The 21,990-nt window shown below is 36.3% G+C and overlaps 1 protein-coding gene across 2 annotated transcripts in view; it reads left to right on the top strand.

Moving 5' to 3' along the window:
• Positions 1-21,990, top strand: part of LOC310732306 (uncharacterized protein) — a 1,052,581-nt gene that overhangs the window by 344,397 nt on the left and 686,194 nt on the right. For both annotated transcript variants that reach the window (XM_083552690.1, XM_083552689.1), the window contains exons 3-4: positions 11,663-12,510; positions 13,060-13,599. The gene's annotated coding sequence lies outside the window, so the exon portion shown is untranslated. The remainder of the gene's footprint in view (positions 1-11,662; positions 12,511-13,059; positions 13,600-21,990) is intronic.

The raw sequence follows: 21,990 nt of genomic DNA, 5'->3' as shown, positions 1-21,990 counted from the left end.
TGTATGATTACCTGAAGAAATAGTTGAAGCTTAACCATTACCATACACATCTGCACAAGCTGCAGAGTTGGTCGCACTTACAAGAGCATGTCAGTTGTCTGAACGTAAAGTAGTGATTATATACACTGATGCTTATGATGTTGTGCATGATTTTGCCAATACATGATTTTGCCAAAACATGATTTTGCCAAACATGGAAGCAAGGACACTTTAAAACAGCTGATGGAACGCACATAGCACATTTTAATCTCCTAGGCGACCTCTTAAATAGTGTTCAACTCCCGGCCAAAGTTGCCATAGTTAAGGTTAAAGGACATGCCGCAAGTGATTCAGAGGAAATTTGGGAAACATGTTAGCGGATAAAGTAGCTATGGAAGCAGCAAAACAACCAGTAGATTTGGACACAGTACATACAAATCTTGAGATCCCGATGATGACACATATCTCCAATATACCAGATATTGACCTAAAAAATACTTCAGAGTCAGCCTACTGAGGAGGACATAAAGTATTGGGCTTCTAAACAATGTAAATCATATTCTGCTGGAATCATTAGAGAAAAATTGCTCTGCCTAATCTAGCTTTAATAGTGTTGGTGTAGCATTACCATGGGGTGTCACACATTAGCATAGCTAAAGTCACACAGGCAATAAACTCATAATACTGTATTGCTGATGTAGCTAAAACAATCAAGCTAGTGTTAGATTCATGTTTGACTTGTGCCAAAACTAACATACATTGACCTGTACGACATCACACGCTGACTTTTCCTGAGAAACCTTTCCAACACCTACAGATCGATTTCACACATATGCCACCAGTAGGAAATTTGAGAAACCTGTTGGTTATAGTTGACAGATTCAGTAAGTGGCCAGTAGCATTTGCATGCATGACAGAGAACGATAAAACAGTTGTAAAAATATTAACGAAAGAGATCATCTCTAGGTTTGTCATTCCTAATGTGATTGAAAGTGATAATAGCACACATGTTGCTTCTAAAGTAACACAACTTTTGGCTAAAAGCTTAGCAATTGATTGCCATTTTAATATTCCCTATCACCCACAGTCAGCTGGAGTGGTATAGAGAACAAACAGAACCATTAATGTAATGTAACCAAAGAAATGAGAATGACTCCATCTTCAACTACTAAACTGTTACCTTGTGAAATTCTAATGGGCCGGATTTTCCCGACCCCATGGGTCAGGCGACGCGCTGGCATTTCTTCCTTATGTAACTTGGAAGTGATGGTAGACAACTACATTTCTGCCCTGGTTGAAAAAATTTAATTCTATTAGTGCTGATGTCTCACTAACTCTTCCTCTGCCCACATAAAATCATGTGGGCAATTCAGACTTCATATCAGCATGTCCTGATATGAAGTCTGAAGCCTACCAAAGTCGGTGAGCCGAAGTATCGGGCAACAGCGACTGTTCTAGCTGTAACCAGAACTGGAGTTCTGACTGATTATCAGCCACAGTGGATACACGCGAGCAGGATCAACACAGCACCCCCTTAATCTGTGCCTTTATTGGTTTGTTGGCCTAAGAAGCCTGCCTAAGTGAGTATTCTGGGCTGAAATAGTTGAGAGCCCATGGAAAGAGCCTTTCTTTATAGTGGATAGGGGGTCAACTCCCTGGGAAAAAAATCTGACTCACTTGACTGTTTTATTTAGCTTACCATTATACCTGCTCTAGGTCTAAATTTTATAACAATATGTGCATAGTTGTAATTACACTCCGAATTTTCTTAGTTCTCTTTCAACACATCATTCAGAGAAAAGAAACTGCTACGTATTTCGAGAAATATATCTAGTTTTAGTTATTAAAATAGAGTAGAATACCAAAATAATAAAAAAAAAAATAAGGTAGTTGTTATAAGAGTATGATAGGTTTATTGGAGAATAGTATTGGAGAATAACAGGTGCAGATTTGCAGAGTGTGCAAAATTTTAACAACAACAAGCGAATTAGATAGGCTACATACCATAAGGTATTTTTGTCTGGTGTATAAAGGATACCTAAGCGAGGAACCGCATAGCATGTCCATCTTGTATATGAGGGTGCACAAAAGTTCACAAGTTCACAGTGCTTAGGTGAAGACAGCATAATAAAATAAAAATAAGCAAAAAAAATATCATTTAAGCTTCTTAACATATAACATTGCTTTTATTAGTTTAAATCCAAGCTTGATACATATAACCATTACTCAGCATTATTATAGCATTAATATAGTTATCTATATCTTTGCAGAGAACTCGGTGTATGAAGAGAGTTCATAAAAATCAAATAATCATATCAGCATACATTATATCATCACCATCCTTAATTGTGCATATACTTCACACTTATATATATATATATATATATAAAGGCTGAAAGAGCAGTTGAAGTTGGTGGACGAAGTTAGAGCCTAGAGGAGAAAGTAAAGATAAAAAAGACTTGCTGGGGAAGAAAAAGTTCACGGTGAGAGAACAACGGTGTCAGGTCCTGAGGAATAGGAAGGACCAAGTTCGTCTCCAGGAGACAGGAGAGTGGTTGGAGAATAATTGGAGAGAGTAGAGCCGGAGAAAAGGGGCTCAAACAGTAGTTCAGGCTCAGTTTGGTTAGAAGCATCCTGGGTATGAACAGTGGAAGGCAAGGAGGGATGCACACACGGTCCAACAAGTCATCCCATTTTTGATATTAGACATGGAAAGCAAGGACAGCCTTAACACAAAAGTACATTACATACCAGTTCAAATTTAACATACTATTAACATCCCAGTACTTAAGGTATAACTTTGTTAATGCAATGTTATATTCAGGTATATAAGATGCACCCTAGTTAGGAAAATAAAGAGAAAATATTTTCATGTCAACTTTGTCATCAAGCATTAAAAGAAAAAAACAGCATTAAACAGATGTACACTGGACCAGTATTCAAGGTATAACTTATGTACCTATGGATATATGATAATAAGAATAAAGAGAAGATAATTTTAAATCAACTTTGAAATAAAAATAAGAGGCACCATTAAAACAGAGGTATATTCCTAAACCTTTTAGAGTGTAACTATTATTGAGGTAGGGTTAAACACTTGCTTTATTTATAGGAGAAGATACAAACAAGATGTAAGTTTGTGTCATGTGAAGTGGGTCACAAACCAGAACCTAAATGAAACGTGCCAGACGCTACACTATCTATCTATCTATCTATCTATCTATCTATCTATCTATCTATCTATCTATCTATCTATCTATCTATCTATCTATCTATCTATCTATCTATCTATCTATCTCTCTCTCTCTCTCTCTCTCTCTCTCTCTCTCTCTCTCTATATATATATATATATATATATATATATATATATATATATATATATATATATATATATATATATATAGAAAATCTTTAAAAAAGAGAAGCACAAGAAAGAATTAGGCAATTAGGCACAGAACTTACATGTTGTCAGTTGATGAAAAACAAGTTGTATAAGATGTTCAATTACCAAGACACACAAACATACAGGAAGCACTAAGGAAGCTTTTGTTAAGATATAGGCAAGATTTGATTTAGAAAAAGTTCAAGACAGGAAACTCGTTTGTTAAGATGTAGTCAGAGAAAATCGGAGTATTTTGCACTGATAACATTTTTTAAAAATACCATAAACTAAGATGAATACTGGAAAAATCAATTAAATGAATACAAAGCTAAGAATACAGAAAATCAAATCTATTTTACTAAGGGAGAATTAAGGTATTAGGCGGTATATAAAAAGACAAGGGAATTTTTGCAAGGAAGGAAAAAAACAAATCAAGCAAACAAAACAAAAAGGTGTGAAAATTGCGGGGGAGGATTGGGTGTTTTGTGGTAAATGTATGATCAGGGTATTTATAAAAAAAGGAAAGGTCACCATCAGATGTTTACAGTACATGTAAATTAGAGATGTATAGAAGTGAATGAGGCCTCCTGGAAAGGGGTGGCATTTTACCAAGAAAAGGTATAAACTTACCAGAAAATACGTAAGCAAAAGGTGGGATTTGCAAAAACTCACAAAATTATTGGTGTATGTAAAGTAGTAAGGAGGAGAAGTTAGAGGAAAATATGCAAATTTAAGTCAATTTGGGTTATAAAAAATGAAAGATTTGCCTCGTGAATTCGCACTTGACCATAATAACTGACGGGTAGTAAGGAGAACTCGGGGAGTCTTGCAAGACTTGCCTACTCTTGCAAGTCTTGCAAGAGTAGGCAAGACTACCCTTAGACTATTCTTGTTGTTAAGAAAGCTCAATCCTGAAAGGCCTTTTAGGGCCGGGTTATAATGACTGCAATAAAGTGATTTGCTCCTTCTCATCTCATGACTGGACGATTCTTTTTTTGGTCTGGCTTTTTAATATTTGGTATTTTTAAACTTATTGGTAACTGATTAGTAATTGCTCGAAACTGATTTAAACGTAGATGCCAATTAATTGATATGTCCGCTCAGGCACAGGGTCTGAGTTCCGACAGTATACCTGATAATACTGCTTATAGACATATTAAACAAGCACTGAGTAACAATTGTCTCATGATGTCTTGGAGAAGATAAAAAAACTGCCGACAAAGTTTTTTGAGAAGATTGAGAATGTATTCACGATTGCTGAACACTACTTTGTTTTAGGATTGATTCTTGTATTGATTGTTGGAATTGTACTTTGTATGTTGTCATGTTTGATGATAATGGTAGGAGTCCTCGATTGGAGTGGTAATGATAAAGGATTATATGCATGTAGGGACGGAATGAAATGAAATCTATTGTTTTCGTTTTGTCTTTATCTTTTCATTTGCAGTTTATATCACCGCTTCTGTTCCCAGGAAAGAACATCCTATTTTATTGGTGTGTGATGCTAAATTATAAACGAGTTAAAGTGGCCATTGTTAGAGTTAAGATGGTTCTCATTTACATTTACATTTGCAGCATTTAGCAGACGCCCTTATCCAGAGCGATGTACAAAAATGCTGAGTCTCTAGCAATGAATAAATCTACACTGGTATGCAAGATTACAAACTTAACGCTCACACATTTCTCACACTGGTTCACACACATTTGCTTTGTTTGTTCAGTGTCTATAGAATATTTACGTTGTTAGTCCGTAAGGTATGCAGGGAGTCTTTATCTGGGCTTACACATATCCGGCTAGTATGTCTTCTTATCCAAACAAGAAACAGCTTTAGGTCAGGCTTTCTTTCCAATGTGTATATATACTTGTTTGTTGCATGCAATAAACCAAAAATTAATGGAAAACCGTTTAATAAAGTACAATACGCCAAATATGTTTGGCAAAAATAAGAATTTTTTCATATGCATATGAAATAAATTGGTAAAATGTGAATTTGTATATCCAAAGGAAAAAATTAATAAAAAGCAGTAAAAAAAAAAAAAAAAAAAAAAAAAGGTGAAATAATTCAATAAAAAAACATGACATGACAAATCAAGTTTTTTTTACATTTATTATGAAAAATGTTTTTTTATATATAAATTTGAAATAAATTGGTAAAATATGAATTTTTATATACAAAAGAATAATTTAATAAAAAACTGTTAAAAAGAAGTGAAATAATTGAATAAAGAAACGTGATATGACAAAACAAGTTTTTAAAAAAACTATTGTGAAAAATGACTTTTCATATTCATTAGCAATCATTTAACTAAAAAACATTAAAAATGCAAAAATTCTATTCAAACCTTGACATGACAATGGTTTGAAAATGACTTTTTTTAATTAAAGATGGATTGTTTGAATAAAATATATGCTAAAATATTAATTCGTGAAATAACAAAACACAAGTTATTGTGAAAATATGAATGTTTATATTCACATTCATAATTTCACAAATAAATCGTTAAAAGTGTAATGTGAATGAAAAAGATTTCATGAAATACCATGTTTTGACATAAATATGACTTTTATCATATAAATATGAAATTTATTGGTAAAATATAAATTTTTTATATTGAAAGCAATAGTCATGAAAAACTTTATATAAAAGTGAAAAAACTCAAAGAAAAACGTGCCATGACAAAGCTAATTTTTACAAGTTGTTGTGAAATTATGACTTGTCATATTCATAAGCATCATCTAACTAAAAACCATTGAAAGTGCAAATAGTCATTGCAAAAATTTATATGACAATGATTTAAAACAAAACTGACTTTCTTTTGTAAAAAATTAATTGTTTTTATTAAGTTTTACATTTTATATTCATATCCAAAATTTCATAAAAAAAGTTTAATTTTTATAAAAATTAGAAAATATGAATTTTATATTAATTAGCATAATTTCATCAAAAACCATTAAAAAGTGTAATACGTAAACGAAATATTTTCACGACAAACCATTTTTTGACAAAATTATGACGTTTTACATAAATATGCAATTAATTAGTAAAATATAAATTTTAATATACAGAAGCATATTTTCATGGCAGCCATGTTTGGCAAAAATATGACTATTTTCATATAAATATTGGTAAAATATGAATTTTTATATACAAAGGAATAATTGTATGTAAAACTGTTACAAAAATGATAATATTTCAATAACACTACAAGACAAACCAAGTTTGTAAAATTTATTGTGAACTTTACTATAAAAATGAGTAATTGTAAAAATATAAAACATATGATATTGGAATACCTTTAAAAAAGTGCCAAAAGTGAATGAAGTATTATTTTATGAATTTTTTTTTTTAATATTATGAATAATATGAATTTTTATATCCATAAGCAAATTTACATTAAAAAACGTTCAAATCTGCAATAAGTAAACGAAAAAGGTGACATGACAAATTATGGTTGGACAAAAATATGCCTGTTTTCATAAAAAAAATAAAAATAATTAATAAGCATTTTAAGAATAAATTTAATAAATAAATATTACATAAAATAAAAAAAATAATTTTTTTTGGACAAAAATAAGAAAATGATAATGATAATTTTTAAAACATGAATTTTGATATTAAGAAGAATAATTTAATTGAAAATCATTAAATATTGCAAATACTGAACAATAAACGAAAAATAATTTTTGGAAAGTCATATTGAATTTAAAATGAAACAACAGCACATATTTGGCAAAGTCTTCTACGTGCTGTCAAGAATGAGTTTCTTAGCCACTGAAAATGCGATTCCGCAAGTTTAAGGCTTCTAGGACGAAAAGAAAGCTGTTTTTCAAACCAAGTGTTTTTGCACAAACAGCATGCACTTGCCCATGATCTGTGTACATGTTTATGATGAGATATGATATAAGAAAACATTTTCTGACCGAAATATGTTATTTTTCACATTAATATTATAGTTATTTAAAAAATATTGATTTTCATATTCATAATCATAATTTTGTAAAAAGTGTTGAAAACTGCAAAAAGTGAATGAAAATGGTTTAGAAAGTTGTAATTCATCAAACACGAAATAACAGGACAAATTTGGCACAAATTTGGCAATGCATTTTACGTGCTGTCAAGAATGAGTTTCTTAGCCGGTGAAAAAGCGATTCCGCAAGTCTCAGGATTCTTGGAGGAAGAGAAAGCGGTTTTTCGAATCAAGTGTTTTTGCACAAACAGCATGCACTTGCCCATGATCTGTTTACTTCTTTATAAGGAGATATGATATAACAAATCATTTTCTGACCGAAATATGAAATTTTACACATAAAGATTATAGTTATTTCAAAAATATTGATTTTCATATTCATAAATATAATTTTATAAAAAGTGTTGAAAACTGCAAAAAGTGAATGGAAGTGGGTTAGAACGTCATAATTAATCGAAAACTAAACAACAGCACAAATTTGGAAAAGCATTCTACGTGCTGTCAAGAATTAGTTTCTTAGCCGTTGAAAAAGCCATTCCGCAAGTCTCAGGCTTCTAGGAGAGAAAGCGTTTTTTTGAACCAAGTGTTTTTGCACAAACAGCATGCACTTGCCCATGATCTGTTTACTGATTTATGAGGAGATATGATATAACGAAACATTTTCTGAATGAAATATATTTTTCACATAAATATTATAGTTATTACAAAAATGTGAATTGTCATATTCATAATCATAATTTAATAAAAAGATATGATAAGATTATGATAATTTATTTAAATTTACAATTAAAAATTATTCTCTAACTTCTCCTCCTTACTACACACCAATAATTTTGAGGGTTTTTGCATATCCCACATTTAGCTTACGTATTTTCTGGTAAGTTTAAACCTTTTCTTGATAAAATGCCACCCCTTTCCAGGATGCCTCATTCACTTCTATACATTTCTAATTTACATGTACCGTAAACATCTAATGGTGCTCTTTCCTTCTTGTTAAAAAATCCACTTATCATGCGTTTTACCACAAAACCACGCAATTTTCACAGCTTTTTGGTTTGTTTGCTTGTTTAGTTTTTTCCTTTTTTCAAAAATTCCCTTGTCTTTTAATATACTGCCTAATCCCTTAATTAACCCTTAGTAAAATAGATTTGATTTTCTGTATTATTAGCGTTGTATTAATTTTATTTATTTTTCCAGTATTCATCTTAGTATGTGCTATTTCTACAATTTTTTATCTGTGCAAAATACTCCTATTTTCTCTGACTACATGTTAACGAACGAGTTTCCTGTCTTGAACTTTTTCTAAATCAAATCTTAACTACAAGCTTCCTTAGCGATTCCTGTATGTTTGTGTGTCTTGGTTATTGAACATCTTATAACACTTGTTTTTCATCAACTGACAACGTGTAAGTTCTCTGCCTAATTCTTCCTTACTCATCTCTTTTTTAAAGATTTTGTGTATATATATATATATATATATATATATATATATATATATATATATATATATATATATATATATATATATATATATATATATATATATATACACAAAATCTTTAAAAAAATATATATATATACAGCACAGACCAAAAGTTTGGACACACCTTCTCATTCAAATAGTTTTCTTTATTTTCATGATTATGAAAATTGTAGATTCACACTGAAGGCATCAAGGGCTATTTGACCAAGAAGGAGAGTGATGGGGTGCTGCGCCAGATGACCTGGCCTCCACAGTCACCGGACCTGAACCCAATCGAGGTGGTTTAGGGTTGAGTTGGACCACAGAGTGAAGGCAAAAGGGCCAACAAGTGCCAAGCATCTCTCTGGGAACTCCTTCAAGACTGGTGGAAGGCCATTTCAGGTGACTACCTCTTGAAGCTCATTAAGAGAATGCCAAGAGTGTGCAAAGCAGTAATCAAAGCAAAAGGTGGCTACTTTGAAGAACCTAGAATATGACATTTTTCAGTTGTTTCACACTTCATAGTTTTGATGCTTACAGTGTGAATCTACAATTTTCATTGTCATGAAAATAAAGAAAACTTTTTGAATGAGCAGGTGTGTTCACAAAAGTTCTCTGTCACGCATGCAAATGCTTCTGGCCACTTACTGAATCTGTCAACTATAACCAACAGGTTTCTCAAATTTCCTACTGGTGGCATATGTGTAAAATCAATCTGTAGGTGTTGGAAAGGTTGCTCGGGAAAATTAAGCGTGTAATGTCGTACAGGTCAATGTCTGTTAGTTTTGGCACAAGTCAAACATGAATTTAACACTACTAGCTTGGTTGTTTTAGCTACATCAGCAATACAGTATGATGAGTTTATTGCCTGTGTGACTTTAGCTATGCTAATGTGTGACACCCCATGGTAATGCTTCAACAACACTATTAAAGCTAGATTAGGCAGAGCAATTTTTTTCATCTACATCTCAAATGATACCAGCAGAATATGATTTACAGTGTTTCGAAGCCCAATATTTTATGTCCTCCTCAGTAGGCTGACTCTGAAGTATTTTTTAGGTCAATATCTGACATATTGGAGATATGTTTTATCATCGGGATCTCAAGATTTGTATGTACTGTGTCCAAATCTACTGGTTGTTTTGCTGCTTTCTTAGCCACTGTACTTTATCCGCTAACGTGTTTCCCAATTTTCCTCTGAATCACCTGCGGCATGTCCTTTAACCTTAACTATGGCCACTTTGGCAGGGAATTGAACAGCATTTAAGAGGTCGCCTAGGAGATTAAAATGTGCTATGGGCTTTCCATAAGCTGTTTTAAAGTGTCTTTGCTTCCATGTTTTGGAAAAATCATTCACAACATCATTAACATACTTAGAATCAGTGTATATAGTCACTACTTTACGTTCAGACAACTGACATGCTCTTGTAAGTACGACCAACTCTGCAGCTTGTGCAGATGTGCATGGTAATGGTTAAGCTTCAACTATTTCATCAGGTAATCATACAACCGCATATACACATCAGAGGGTTTTGAACACGATCTATCTACATATACGCAATCCCCCTATTCCAGGGCCATATCTAAAAGATCGGGCCTACAAGAGGTCTCTTGTTTAATGTGTTTAAGGCAATTGTGTGCGTCGTCAAAACCATCAAAGCTCACGCATTGTTACTACAGCTGAATGCAGCTGAGAAGAAGGCTTAATGGTTAAGTTTTCTGTTGCCAAGAGCGTGATTTCATAACCAGATCTACGTCGTGCTGTCATATCTTGTGTGTTGAGGTTATATAAAATAGCTGTTACCTGATGTGAGGTGTACAGTTTCAAATGATGAATTTTCTCAGCATCCCTGACCATCAGACCATCAGCAGCCACTCTTTAATAAAAACATTTTTATAAAAGAAAGTCAGATTTTTTTCAAACCATTGTTTGTCATCACATTTTGCAATGAATATTTGCACTTTCAATGGTTGTTAGTTAATAATGCATATGAATATAAAAAGTCATAATTTTACAATTTGTCATATGTTTTTCATTGAAGTTTTGCACTTTTTTCAATTTTCATAATTTTTTTCCTTTGGATATACAAATTCCCATTTTACCAATTTATTTCATATTCATATGAAAAAATTCTTATTTTTGCTTTTTTGTTCACGTATTGCACTTCATTCAACGGTTTTCCATGAAAATATGCTTCAGTATATGAAAATGTATGATTTACAAATTAATTTAATATTTATGTAAAATGTCATAATTTGGTCAAGCCATGGTTTGTGATGTGAAAGTTTTTCTTTTACGTATTGAACTTTTTAATGGTTTCTAATAAAATAAATGAAATAAAAAAATAAATAAACCCAGCTATTAAGGAAGCACAAGCCAGTCAAGTCAAGTCAAGTCAAGAAGCTTTTATTGTCATTTCAACCATATATAGCTGATGCAGTACACAGTGAAATGAAACAACGTTCCTCCTGAACCCAGGTGCTACATAGAACAACATAAAACAAACAGTACAGAACAGAAGAACACAGGGCCGAGAACTAAGATCCTCGCCACATAAAGTGCATGTGTGTAGCTGGTGCAAACAGTGCAAAAGACAACACAAGACAGTGCAAGACAACACAGGACAGTGCAGGACAATACACAATACACAAAATATAAAATTAAAAATGGAAATAGCTCCGCCAGTAAAACCTGTCGTAACAGAATAAGGTGCAGTGTAAACAGAAAGATGTAAACAGAATTTGTGCAATTCAGCAGTAGCAGCAATCATAAATAGAGTTAACAGTAACCAAAGGATTTGGACAGAATATTGTGCAAAATAACAAGTCCCGGAATCAGCAACAGACGGCATGTAAACATTTTGCAATAGTGAAAAATGTGATTGGTATTGAAACCTGGGTGAACGAAGTGTATGATGGGTGTTGAGTCCAATTTGTGCGGATCAGTCACACAGTTGTGTGTAAGTGTGTGTGTGTGTGTGTGTGTGTGTGAGAGAGAGAGTTCAGTTGAGTTCTTTGTTGAGGAGCCTGATGGCTTGCGGGAAAAAACTGTTGCACAGTCTGGATGTGGCGGCCAGAATGCTTCGGAACCGTTTCCCTGATGGTAGGAGTGTGAAAAGTGTGTGTGACGGGTGTGTGTGATCATCCACAATGCTGTGTGCTTTGCGGATGCAGCGTGTAGTGTAGATGTCCATGATAGAGGGGAGAGAGATTCCGATGATCTTCTCAGCTGTCCTCACTATCCTCTGTAGGGTCTTGCGATCCGAGACGGTGCAGTTCCCAAACCAGGCAGTGATGCAGCTGCTCAGGATGCTCTCAATGGTCCCTCTGTAGAACATGGACAGGATGGGGGGAGGGAGATGAGCTTTCCTCAGCCTTCTCAGGAAGTAGAGTCGCTGCTGGGCTTTCTTGGTGATGGAGCTGGTGTTAAGTGACCAGGTGAGCTTGTCCGCCAGATGAACACCAAGGAATTTGGTGCTCTTGATGATCTCCACTGAGGATCCAGCGATGATCAGTGGAGAATGGTCACTCTGTGTTCTCCTGAAGTCAACAACCATCTCTTTAGTTTTGTCAACGTTTACAGACGGGTTGTTGGCTCCACACCAGGCTGTTAACCGTTGCATCTCCTCTCTGTATGCTGACTCGTCGTTCTTGCTGATTAGACCCACCACGGTCGTGTCATCGGCAAACTTGATGATGTGATTCGAGCTGTGCATTGGTGCACAGTCGTGAGTCAGCAGAGTGAACAGCAGTGGACTGAGCACACAGCCCTGGGGGGCCCCAGTGCTCATTGTGGTGGTGCTGGAGATGCTGTTTCCGATCCGGACTGATTGAGGTCTTCCAGTCAGGAAGTCCAGGATCCAGTTGCAGAGGGAGGTGTTCAGGCCCAGTAGGCTCAGCTTCTCGATCAGGTGCTGAGGAATGATTGTGTTGAATGCTGAACTGAAGTCTATGAACAGCATCCTTACATAAGAGTCCTTGTTATCCAGATGGGTAAGGGCCAGATGAAGGGTTGTGGAAATAGCATCGTCCGTGGATCGGTTTGGACGATATGCGAACTGCATGGGGTCCAGTGCGGGTGGAAGCTGGGTCTTTATGTGTCTCATGACGAGCCTCTCGAAGCACTTCATCATGATGGGTGTAAGTGCAACGGGACGATAGTCAATGAGGCAGGAGACAGAAGACTTTTTCGGCACAGGAATGATGGTTGTCGTCTTGAGGCACATAGGAACAGTGGCGCTGCTCAGGGAGATGTTGAAGATGTCAGTGAGGACATCTGCTAGCTGTTGTGCACATTCCCTGAGCACTCTGCCAGGAATGTTGTCTGGTCCAGCAGACTTCCGTGGGTTAACTCTGCATAGAGTTTTCCTCACTTCAGCTGTGGTTAGACAGAGCACCTGGTCACTGGGAGGAGGGATGGTCTTCCTCGCCACCATGTTGTTCTGCACCTAGAACCGGGCGTAGAAGTCGTTCAGCGCATCTGGGAGGGAGGCGTCACGGTCACAAGCAGGTGATGTGGTCTTGTAATTCGTGATCGCCTGGATGCCCTGCCACATGCGCCGGGTGTCTCCACTGTCCTGGAAGTGGCCGTGAATTCTCTTGGCGTGTGCGCGCTTCGCCTCTCTGATGGCACGGGACAGTTTGGCCCTTGCTGTTTTTTAAGGCCGCCCTGTCCCCTGCTCTGAAGGCAGAGTCTCTTGTTTTTAGCAGCGCACGCACCTTGGCGGTCATCCACGGCTTCTGGTTGGAGCGTGTAGTGATGGTCTTGGAGATAGTCACGTCATCAATGCACTTGCCGATGTAGCTGGTCACTGTTAACGTGTATTCCTCCAAGTTGATGAGTGCCAGTGCACTCTTAGTGACAGTCCCAAGCTCGGATAAATGGGGAGAGTTGCGTTAGGAAGGGCATCCAGCGTAAAACGTGCCAAATCGAATATGCGGGTCACGATTAAGAATTTCATACCGGATCGGTCGAGGTCTGGGTTACCAACGACCGCCACAGGTATCGTTGGCCAACAGAAAATTGGGCTACTGTTGGCCAAAGGAGGAGAAGGAGATGTGGAAGATGTCTACAGAGGAGAAAGGGAAAGGAGAAGTGTAGGAGAGTAGAAGTTAAGGTTGGTACTTTAAATGTTGGCACTATGACTGTGGGTACTATGAATGTGGAAGGGCAGATGGTGGTAGATTTTGCTAAAAGGATGGAAATGGCAGTGGTGAATACGTGTTTTAAGAAGGAGCATCATAGGTTGACCTATAAGAGGGGAGGAAGGTGCACACAGGTGGATTATGTTCTATGTAGAAGATGCAACCTGAAGGAGATTGGAGACTGTTAGGTGTCGGTGGTGGACAGTGTAGCTAAACAGCATCGGATAGTGGTCCGTAGGATGGTTTTGGAGGCGAAGAAGAAGAGGAGGAGAGTAAGGACAAAGAAGAATAAGATGGTGGAAACTGAAGGAGGAAAAGTGTAGTGTGAGGTTCAGGGAGAGGTCAGACAGACGCTTGGTGGAGGTAAAGAGGTTCTGGATGATTGGGAAACTACTGCAGGAGTGATAAGGGAGGAAGCTAGAAAAGTACGTGGTGTGACATCGGTAAATAAAAAGGAAGACAAAGAGACATGGTGGTGGAATGAGGAAGTGCAGGAGAGCATAAGGGGAAAGAGGTTAACAAAACAGAAGTGGGATCGACATGGTGATGAGAAAAGTAGGCAGGAGTACAAGGAGATGCGGCAGCAGGTAAAGAGGCATGTGGCGAAAGCCAAGAAAAAGGCATACGAGGAGCTGTATGAGAGGTTGAACACTAAGGAAGGAGAAAAGGATTTGTACCGATTGGCCAGGCAGAGGGACCGAGCTGGGAAGGATGTGTTGCAAGTAAGAGCAATAAAGGATGGAGATGGAAATGTGTTGACTAGTGAGGAGAGTGTGTTGAGATGATGGAGGGAGTATTTTGAGCAGCTGATGAACGAGGAAAATGAGAGAGAGAGATAAGTTTGGATGATGTGGAGTTGGTGAAGCAGGAAGTGGATAGGATTAGTAAAGAGGAAGTGAGAGCAGCGATTAAGAGGATGAAGAGTGGAAAGTCTGTTGGACCAGGTGACATACCGGTAGAAGCATGGAGATGTTTAGGAGAGATGGCAGTGGAGTTTTTGACCAGATTGTTTAACAAGTTTCTGGAAGGTGAGAGGATGCCTGAGAAATGGAGAAGGAGTTTGCTGGTACCGATCTTTAAGCATAAGGAAGATTTGCAGACCTGCAGTAACTACAGGGGAATTAGGTTCATCAGTCACACCATGAAGTTATGGGAAAGAGTAGTGGAAGCCAGGCTGAGAGAAAAGGTGACCATCTGTGAGCAACAGTATGGTTTCATGCCGAGGAAGAGCACCACAGATGCCTTATTTGCTTTGAGAATGTTGATGGAGAAGTACAGAGAAGGACAGAAGGAATTGCATTGTGTATTTGTGGATTTAGAGAAAGCGTACGAGAGGAGTTGTGGTATTGTATGAGGAAGTCAGGTGTGTCAGAGAAGTATGTTAGGGTGGTGCAGGACAATAATGAGGACAGTGTGACAGCAGTGAAGTGTGCAGTAGGAACAACAGACTGGTTCAAGGTGAAGGTTGGACTGCATCAAGGATCGGCCCTGAGCACTTTCCTGTTTGCAGTGGTGATGGACAGGTTGACGGACGAGGTCAGACAGGAGTCTCCCTGGACTGTGATGTTTGCGGATGATATTGTGATTTGTGGTGAGAGTAATGAGCAGGTTGAGAAAAGCCTGGAGAGGTGAAGGTATGCACTGGAGAGAAGGGGAATGAAAGTCAGTAGGAGTAAGACAAAGTACATGTGCATAAATGAGAGGGAGGGCAGTGGAGTGGTGTGGTTGCAGGGAGAAGAGGTGGAGAAGGTGGAGGATTTTAGGTACCTGGGGTCAACAGTGCACAGTAATGGAGAATGTGTTATTGAAGTGAAGAAAAGAGTTCAGGCAGGGTGAAGTGGGTGGAGAGGAGTGATTCGTGATAGTGGGGTATCTGCAAGAATGAAAGGGAAAGTTTATAGGTCTGTGGTGAGACCTGCGATGTTGTATGGTTTAGACAGTGACATTGAGTAAAAGACAGGAGGTGGAGCTGGAGGTAGCAGAGCTGAAGATGTTAAGGTTATCGTTGGGAGTGACAAGGATGGACAGGATTAGAAATGAGTTTATTAGAGGGACAGCGCATGTTGGACGTTTTGGTGACAAGGTGAGGGAGGCGAGATTGAAATGGTTTGGATATGTGCAGAGGAGGGACATGAGTTATATTGGTAGGAGAATACTGAGGATGGAGCCACCAGGAAGTAGGAAAAAAGGAAGACCAAGAAGGAGGTTCATGGATGTGGTGAGGGAATGTCTGCAGGTAGTTGGTGTGAAAGAGGCAGATGTAGAGGACAGGGTGGTATGGAGACGGATGATCCGCTGTGGCGATCCCTAATGGGAGCAGCCGAAAGAAGAAGAAGAAGAAGAATGGTTTTAAATGAAATTATGCTTATGAATTAAAAAATTCATATTTTTATGAAAATTGTAAAGTTTTTTTTATAAAATTATAATTATGAATATTAAATGTAATATTTTAATAAAAACACTTTTTTTTATAAAAGCAAGTCAGATTTGTGTCAATCCATTGTTTGTCATAACAGTTTTTGCAAAGAACATTTGCACTTTTTAATGGGTTTATTTTTTGTTAAATGATGCTTATGAATATGAAAAGTCATAATTGTAAACACTTGATTTGTCATATCACGTTTTTCATAGAATTTTTGCACATTTCTTTTTACAGTTTTCATGAAATTATTCCTTTGAATATGAAAATGTATATTTTATCTATTAATTTCATATTTATAAGAGAAAAGTAATTTTTATGTCAAAACATGGTTTATCATAAAACCTTTTTCGTTCATTGATTGCAATTTTAACGAAACTTAGTGAAATGATGCTTATGAATATGTAAATTAATATTTTTACAATAACTTGTAAAAACTTGGACATTTCACATTTTTCATTGAATTTTTGCACTTTTTATAAGGTTTTTAATTTATCAGAATTCTTATTTTACCAATTCATTTAATATTTTTTTATTAAAAAAATATATTTTTCACCCAAACGTAAGTTTTTGGCTTACATATTGCACTTTTTAATGTTTTTTTATGAAATTATGCTAATGAATAAGAAATTTATATATTCACAATAACTCATCCTTTAATGAAAAAATTTAACTTTTTTATGTAATTATGGTAATTAATATGAAATGTAATATTTTAATTAAAACTAAAAAGTTTTTTTTATAAAAGAAAGTCAGATTTGTTTCAACCTATTGTTTGTCATATCAGTTTTTTATCGATTTATATTTGCCCTTTTTAAAGTTTTTTTTGAAGAAAATATGCTCATAAATATATATATATATATATATATATATATATATATATATATATATATATATATATATATATATATATATATATATGCTTATGAATATGAAGTCATAATATAAAATGTACCTTTTAAATACTTGATTTTTTACAATTTTATCATGACATTATTCTGGTGAATATGAAAATTTTTTATTTCCCGTGGGCTCACCACCTGCAGGAGGGACTGTAAGGGACCGGTGCTGAGAGGATTGGGCAGCAGCCGAAGGCAGGGGCCTTGACAGCCCGATCCCTGGCCACGGAGAATTGTCTGGGGAATCTGCTTAGACTGCTGCCCCCGCGACCCGAGTTACGGATAAGCGGGAGAAGATGAAATGAAATAATAAAAAAAATTTATGATAAAGGTTAACTTTCTTATGAAATTTTATTTTATGAACATAAAATTTTATATTTAAATTAAAACAATTTTGTATTTGAACAATACTTTTTTTTCATGCATTTTCCTTACATTTTGCATTGATGTTTTGCACTTTTAACAGTTTTAGTTAAATGATGCTTATGAAAATTCATATATTTACAATTTTCATATCAGTTGATGAAAAACAAGTGGTATAAGATGTTTCATAACCAAGACACACAAACATACAGGAAGCGCTAAGGAAGCTTGTAGTTAAGATATAGATTTGATTTAGAAAAAGCGTTTTATACCTACTCCCAATACGCTTTTGGTATTGCGCATGATTTTGGCCGCAGCTGGCAATCCCGTGGTTTCCATTCGGCTGAAGGGATACCCATCTCGTATTCGTCATTAGTTCAAGATCTTATCACTGCCTGTCATCTTCCACGCTCCCTGGCTATTGTCAAAACAAAAGCCCGTTCCCACAACAATACCACAGAGGCTAAAGGCCTCAACTGACCGAGTAGCTTAGAGTGCGGCGCAAGCTCAGTTGTTTTTCCCATCACTCAACGCTCCTATTTACACATGTCTCCTTTCCTCTGCTCTCTCTTTACTGAATTACAATTACTGTCTGTCCAATCCTCAGCCACTCCGAATGATTTTGGCAATCACACAATGCCTATGTGGCCTCTGATGGCCTTTGGTACAGTGCGGATGGTCGCTTATGCCTTCCTTATCACTGCGTTCCACGGTGTTACACATCGCGCTCAAAGAGGGGTGAAGAAGGATATGAACAGATTTTTTTGTATAGCTAATTTAAATGGCATAATAGACTCAATTTTGTCCAGGTGTCTGATCGGTGCCCAGAACAACGTTAATAGAAGCGCAGCAAAACATGAAAGCCTCTCACTGCCTACTGCTCCATTCACTGAATGGCAGATTGACTTTACACACATGCCATTAAATATCTTCTGGTTAGGGTAGACAAGTTCTCAAGATGGGTTGAAGCGTTCCCTTGTCAGCGAGAAAATGCCAAGGTCGTCACATGTATCTCAGCAAAAGAAATCATACCGTGATACGGTAGACTTGCTACCCACAGTCCTTGCAGAAATGAGAATGACTCTGCCAAAAGACGTCCACTTATCAGCACACGAAATTATTTTTGGGCATCCATTTCCAACGCCTTGGAGAAAAGGTAAACCAGCAATAGGTACAACAGATCTGGATGTGCACATTGCTGAGTATTCCGCTGCCCTGATCAATACATTATCAAAACATTATGAACAAAATTCTGAATCTACACCTGTCATTTCTCTAGCACCAACCCATCCTTTTCGGGTGGGGGACATGGTTTTGATTAAATCTTTAAAACCTAAGCCATTAGGTGAATGTAAGTAAGAAGGGCCAACAGAAACAGTCGCGATCACATGCACAGGTGTGTTAACTGATCTTTTTCCACAGTGGATCCATGCTACCAGAGTCAAGAAATGTCCCATGGGAGCTGACCCTGTTTCAAAAGAATAATTTTTGCGTTCCTTGCATATCACTATTTTTCATTATGTTGCGGAAGCAAAGCCTCTTTTGACCTCCTAATGAGTTCCTTAGGAGACATCTACCGATTCCCGTTTCCTTCTATCACTGTGTACTGCGACCCAGGAACGGCTCCTCAGACCTTCTGGTGCCGTCTCTTTGGCCATACTCAACACTGCATGGCATGTGAGAAGAAACTGAAGGGAACGGAGAAACAACCCCTCATCAGGAAAAAAGGATCACAGCCAGTGACCAGTATGGCTGTCCATCTCTCTCTTGTCCTGGTGATCGTCAGCCTTGGGGCAGGGGTTCCTGCCCAGGCTCATCCACATGACAACACCTTCTGGTTGTATGCCAACTGGACCGCCCGGTATCACACAAATGAGTCATGTTATGTATGTCAGCAGCTCCCATCTGCAGTAAAGTCCACAGCATTGAGACCTAATTCCCAGAATATGACCGAAATTATTGTTAAATCCGAATCCACCTGTATGAATACATTTTGTATAAATCAAATTAGGACCAGTGACAGTAGTCTAACTCATTATGTTTATGGCATCCATAGAACCAAGAAGGAAAATAAATTTGTAAAAAACCCATTACGACCATGATGACATTCATGTACGAGCATGATCCTGAAACTTTCAACCCCATTCCCAGGAACTTTGTTAATGAAACCCTCTTAGCCATTGATGGTATTCGTTCCGAGGTTACAGCTCTGCGTCTAACTATCCTACAAAACCGAATAGCTTTAGACATTATTTTGGCTGAAAAGGGGGCGTTTGTATTTTTTCACAAACAGCATGCACTTGCCCATGATCTGTTTAGATGTTTATGATGAGAGATGATATAATAAAACATTTTCTGACCAAAATATGATATTTTTCATATAAATATTAGTTATTTCTAACATTACATTTTCATATTCATAATCATAATTTCATGAAAACTGCAAAAAGTGAATGAAAATGGGTTAGAAAGTCACACTTAATCAAAAACGAAACAACAGCACATATTTATAATATATATATATATATATATATATATATATATATATATATATATATATATATATATATATATATATATATATATATATAATTTTCTGACTAAAATATAACATTGTGTACATTAATAATTTAGTTATTGCAAAAAATTGTTTTTGTATTAGATATTGCAAAAAAATTCTGATTAAATATATGTCATACCAAATATAAACCGACATGACACATTATGCTTAGACAAAAATGTTTTAAAATAAAAAAAATAACATTTTTGTTTTCATTAGCAAATACATTTTTCTGATTACACAATAATATAATAATAATACATAATAATAAATTACAAATATTTTTGTCAAAACAAAAAATCATTTGTATTTTTTGTCAAAACAAATCATGTTTTGACAAAAATATGGCTTTGTCATTAGATATTATTTAATTGTTATTAATGGCTTCTGTGGCTTTTTTTTTTTATTAAATATTGAATTGTTATTGTGAAAAATATACATTTTCATATTTATAAGCATGATTTAGTAAGTGCAATATGTAAGCGACTTGAAATATAAAAAACATTAAATGATATGACAAGTTTTTTTTTATTTATTGTGAAAAAGTATGACTTCATATTCATCATAAGCATCATTTAACTATGAACCGTTGAAAATGCAAAAATTAAACGCAAAACATGACAAACAATGGTTGGAAAAATCTTTTTTTTTATTCATATTTTTTTATGAAATATATAACATTTCCCATTCATACTCATAATTTAAAAAAAAATACATTAAACTTAACTATAATATAATAATATGATAATATGAGTAATTGTGACACAGTAATACCTCCACCTCTCCAGGCTCTTCTCAACCTGCTCAATACTCTCACCACAAATCACAATATCATCCGCAAACATCATAGTCCAGGGAGACTCCTGTCTGACCTCGTCCGTCAACCTGTCCATCACCACTGCAAACAGGAAAAGGGTCAGGGCCGATTGTTGATGCAGTACAACCTTCACCTTGAGCCAGTCTGTCGTTCCTACTGCACACTTCACTGCTGTCATGCTGTCCTCATACATGTCCTGCACCACCCTCACATACTTCTCTGACACACCTGTCTTCCTCATACAATACCACAACTCCTCTCTTAGCACTCTGTCGTACGCTTTCTCTAAATCCACAAATACACAATGCAATTCCTTCTGTCCTTCTCTGTACTTCTCCATCAACATTCTCAAATAAGGAAATAAGGCATCTGTGGTGCTCTTCCTCAGCATGAAACCATACTGTTGCTCACAGGTCACCTCTTCTCTCAGCCTGGCATCCACTATTCTTTCCCATAACTTGAAAGTTAAGTTTTTTTTATTGTTTTTATTAAAATATTACATTTTATACTCATAAATTCTCATATACTCATTTTATAATAAACTTTTCACCTTTATTTGCACCAACATAGTGGTACGGCTGCAGGGATTCTAGCCCAGGAACATGGTGACAGTTGGGTATCTTTTCAAATCTTTAGACAACCTAGCACAAGGGTTGCCCTCATGTTGCGTGTAGTGGCTGCTGATGGTCTGATGGTCCAGGATGCTGAGAAAACAGTGCTGTCACTTCCTTTGATACTGTACACCTCACATCAGGTAACAGCTATTTTACATAACCTCAACACACAAGATATGACAGCACGACGTAGATCTAGTTAGGAAATCTTGCTCTTGGCAACAAAAAATGTAACCATTAAGCCGTCTTCTCAGCCGCATTCAGCTGTAGTAACACTGCGTGATCTAATGGACCTTATTGACTTAAATGGTTTTTACAACGCACACGATTGCCTTAAACACATTGAACAAGAGACCTCTTGTACGCCCGATCTTTAGATAT

Source organism: Silurus aristotelis, assembly GCF_946808225.1.
Source record: "Silurus aristotelis genome assembly, chromosome: 10".
Classification (NCBI taxonomy): domain Eukaryota; kingdom Metazoa; phylum Chordata; class Actinopteri; order Siluriformes; family Siluridae; genus Silurus; species Silurus aristotelis.
The sequence above is the reverse complement of the archived record's forward strand: the minus strand, read 5'-3'. Positions and strand labels throughout refer to the sequence as shown.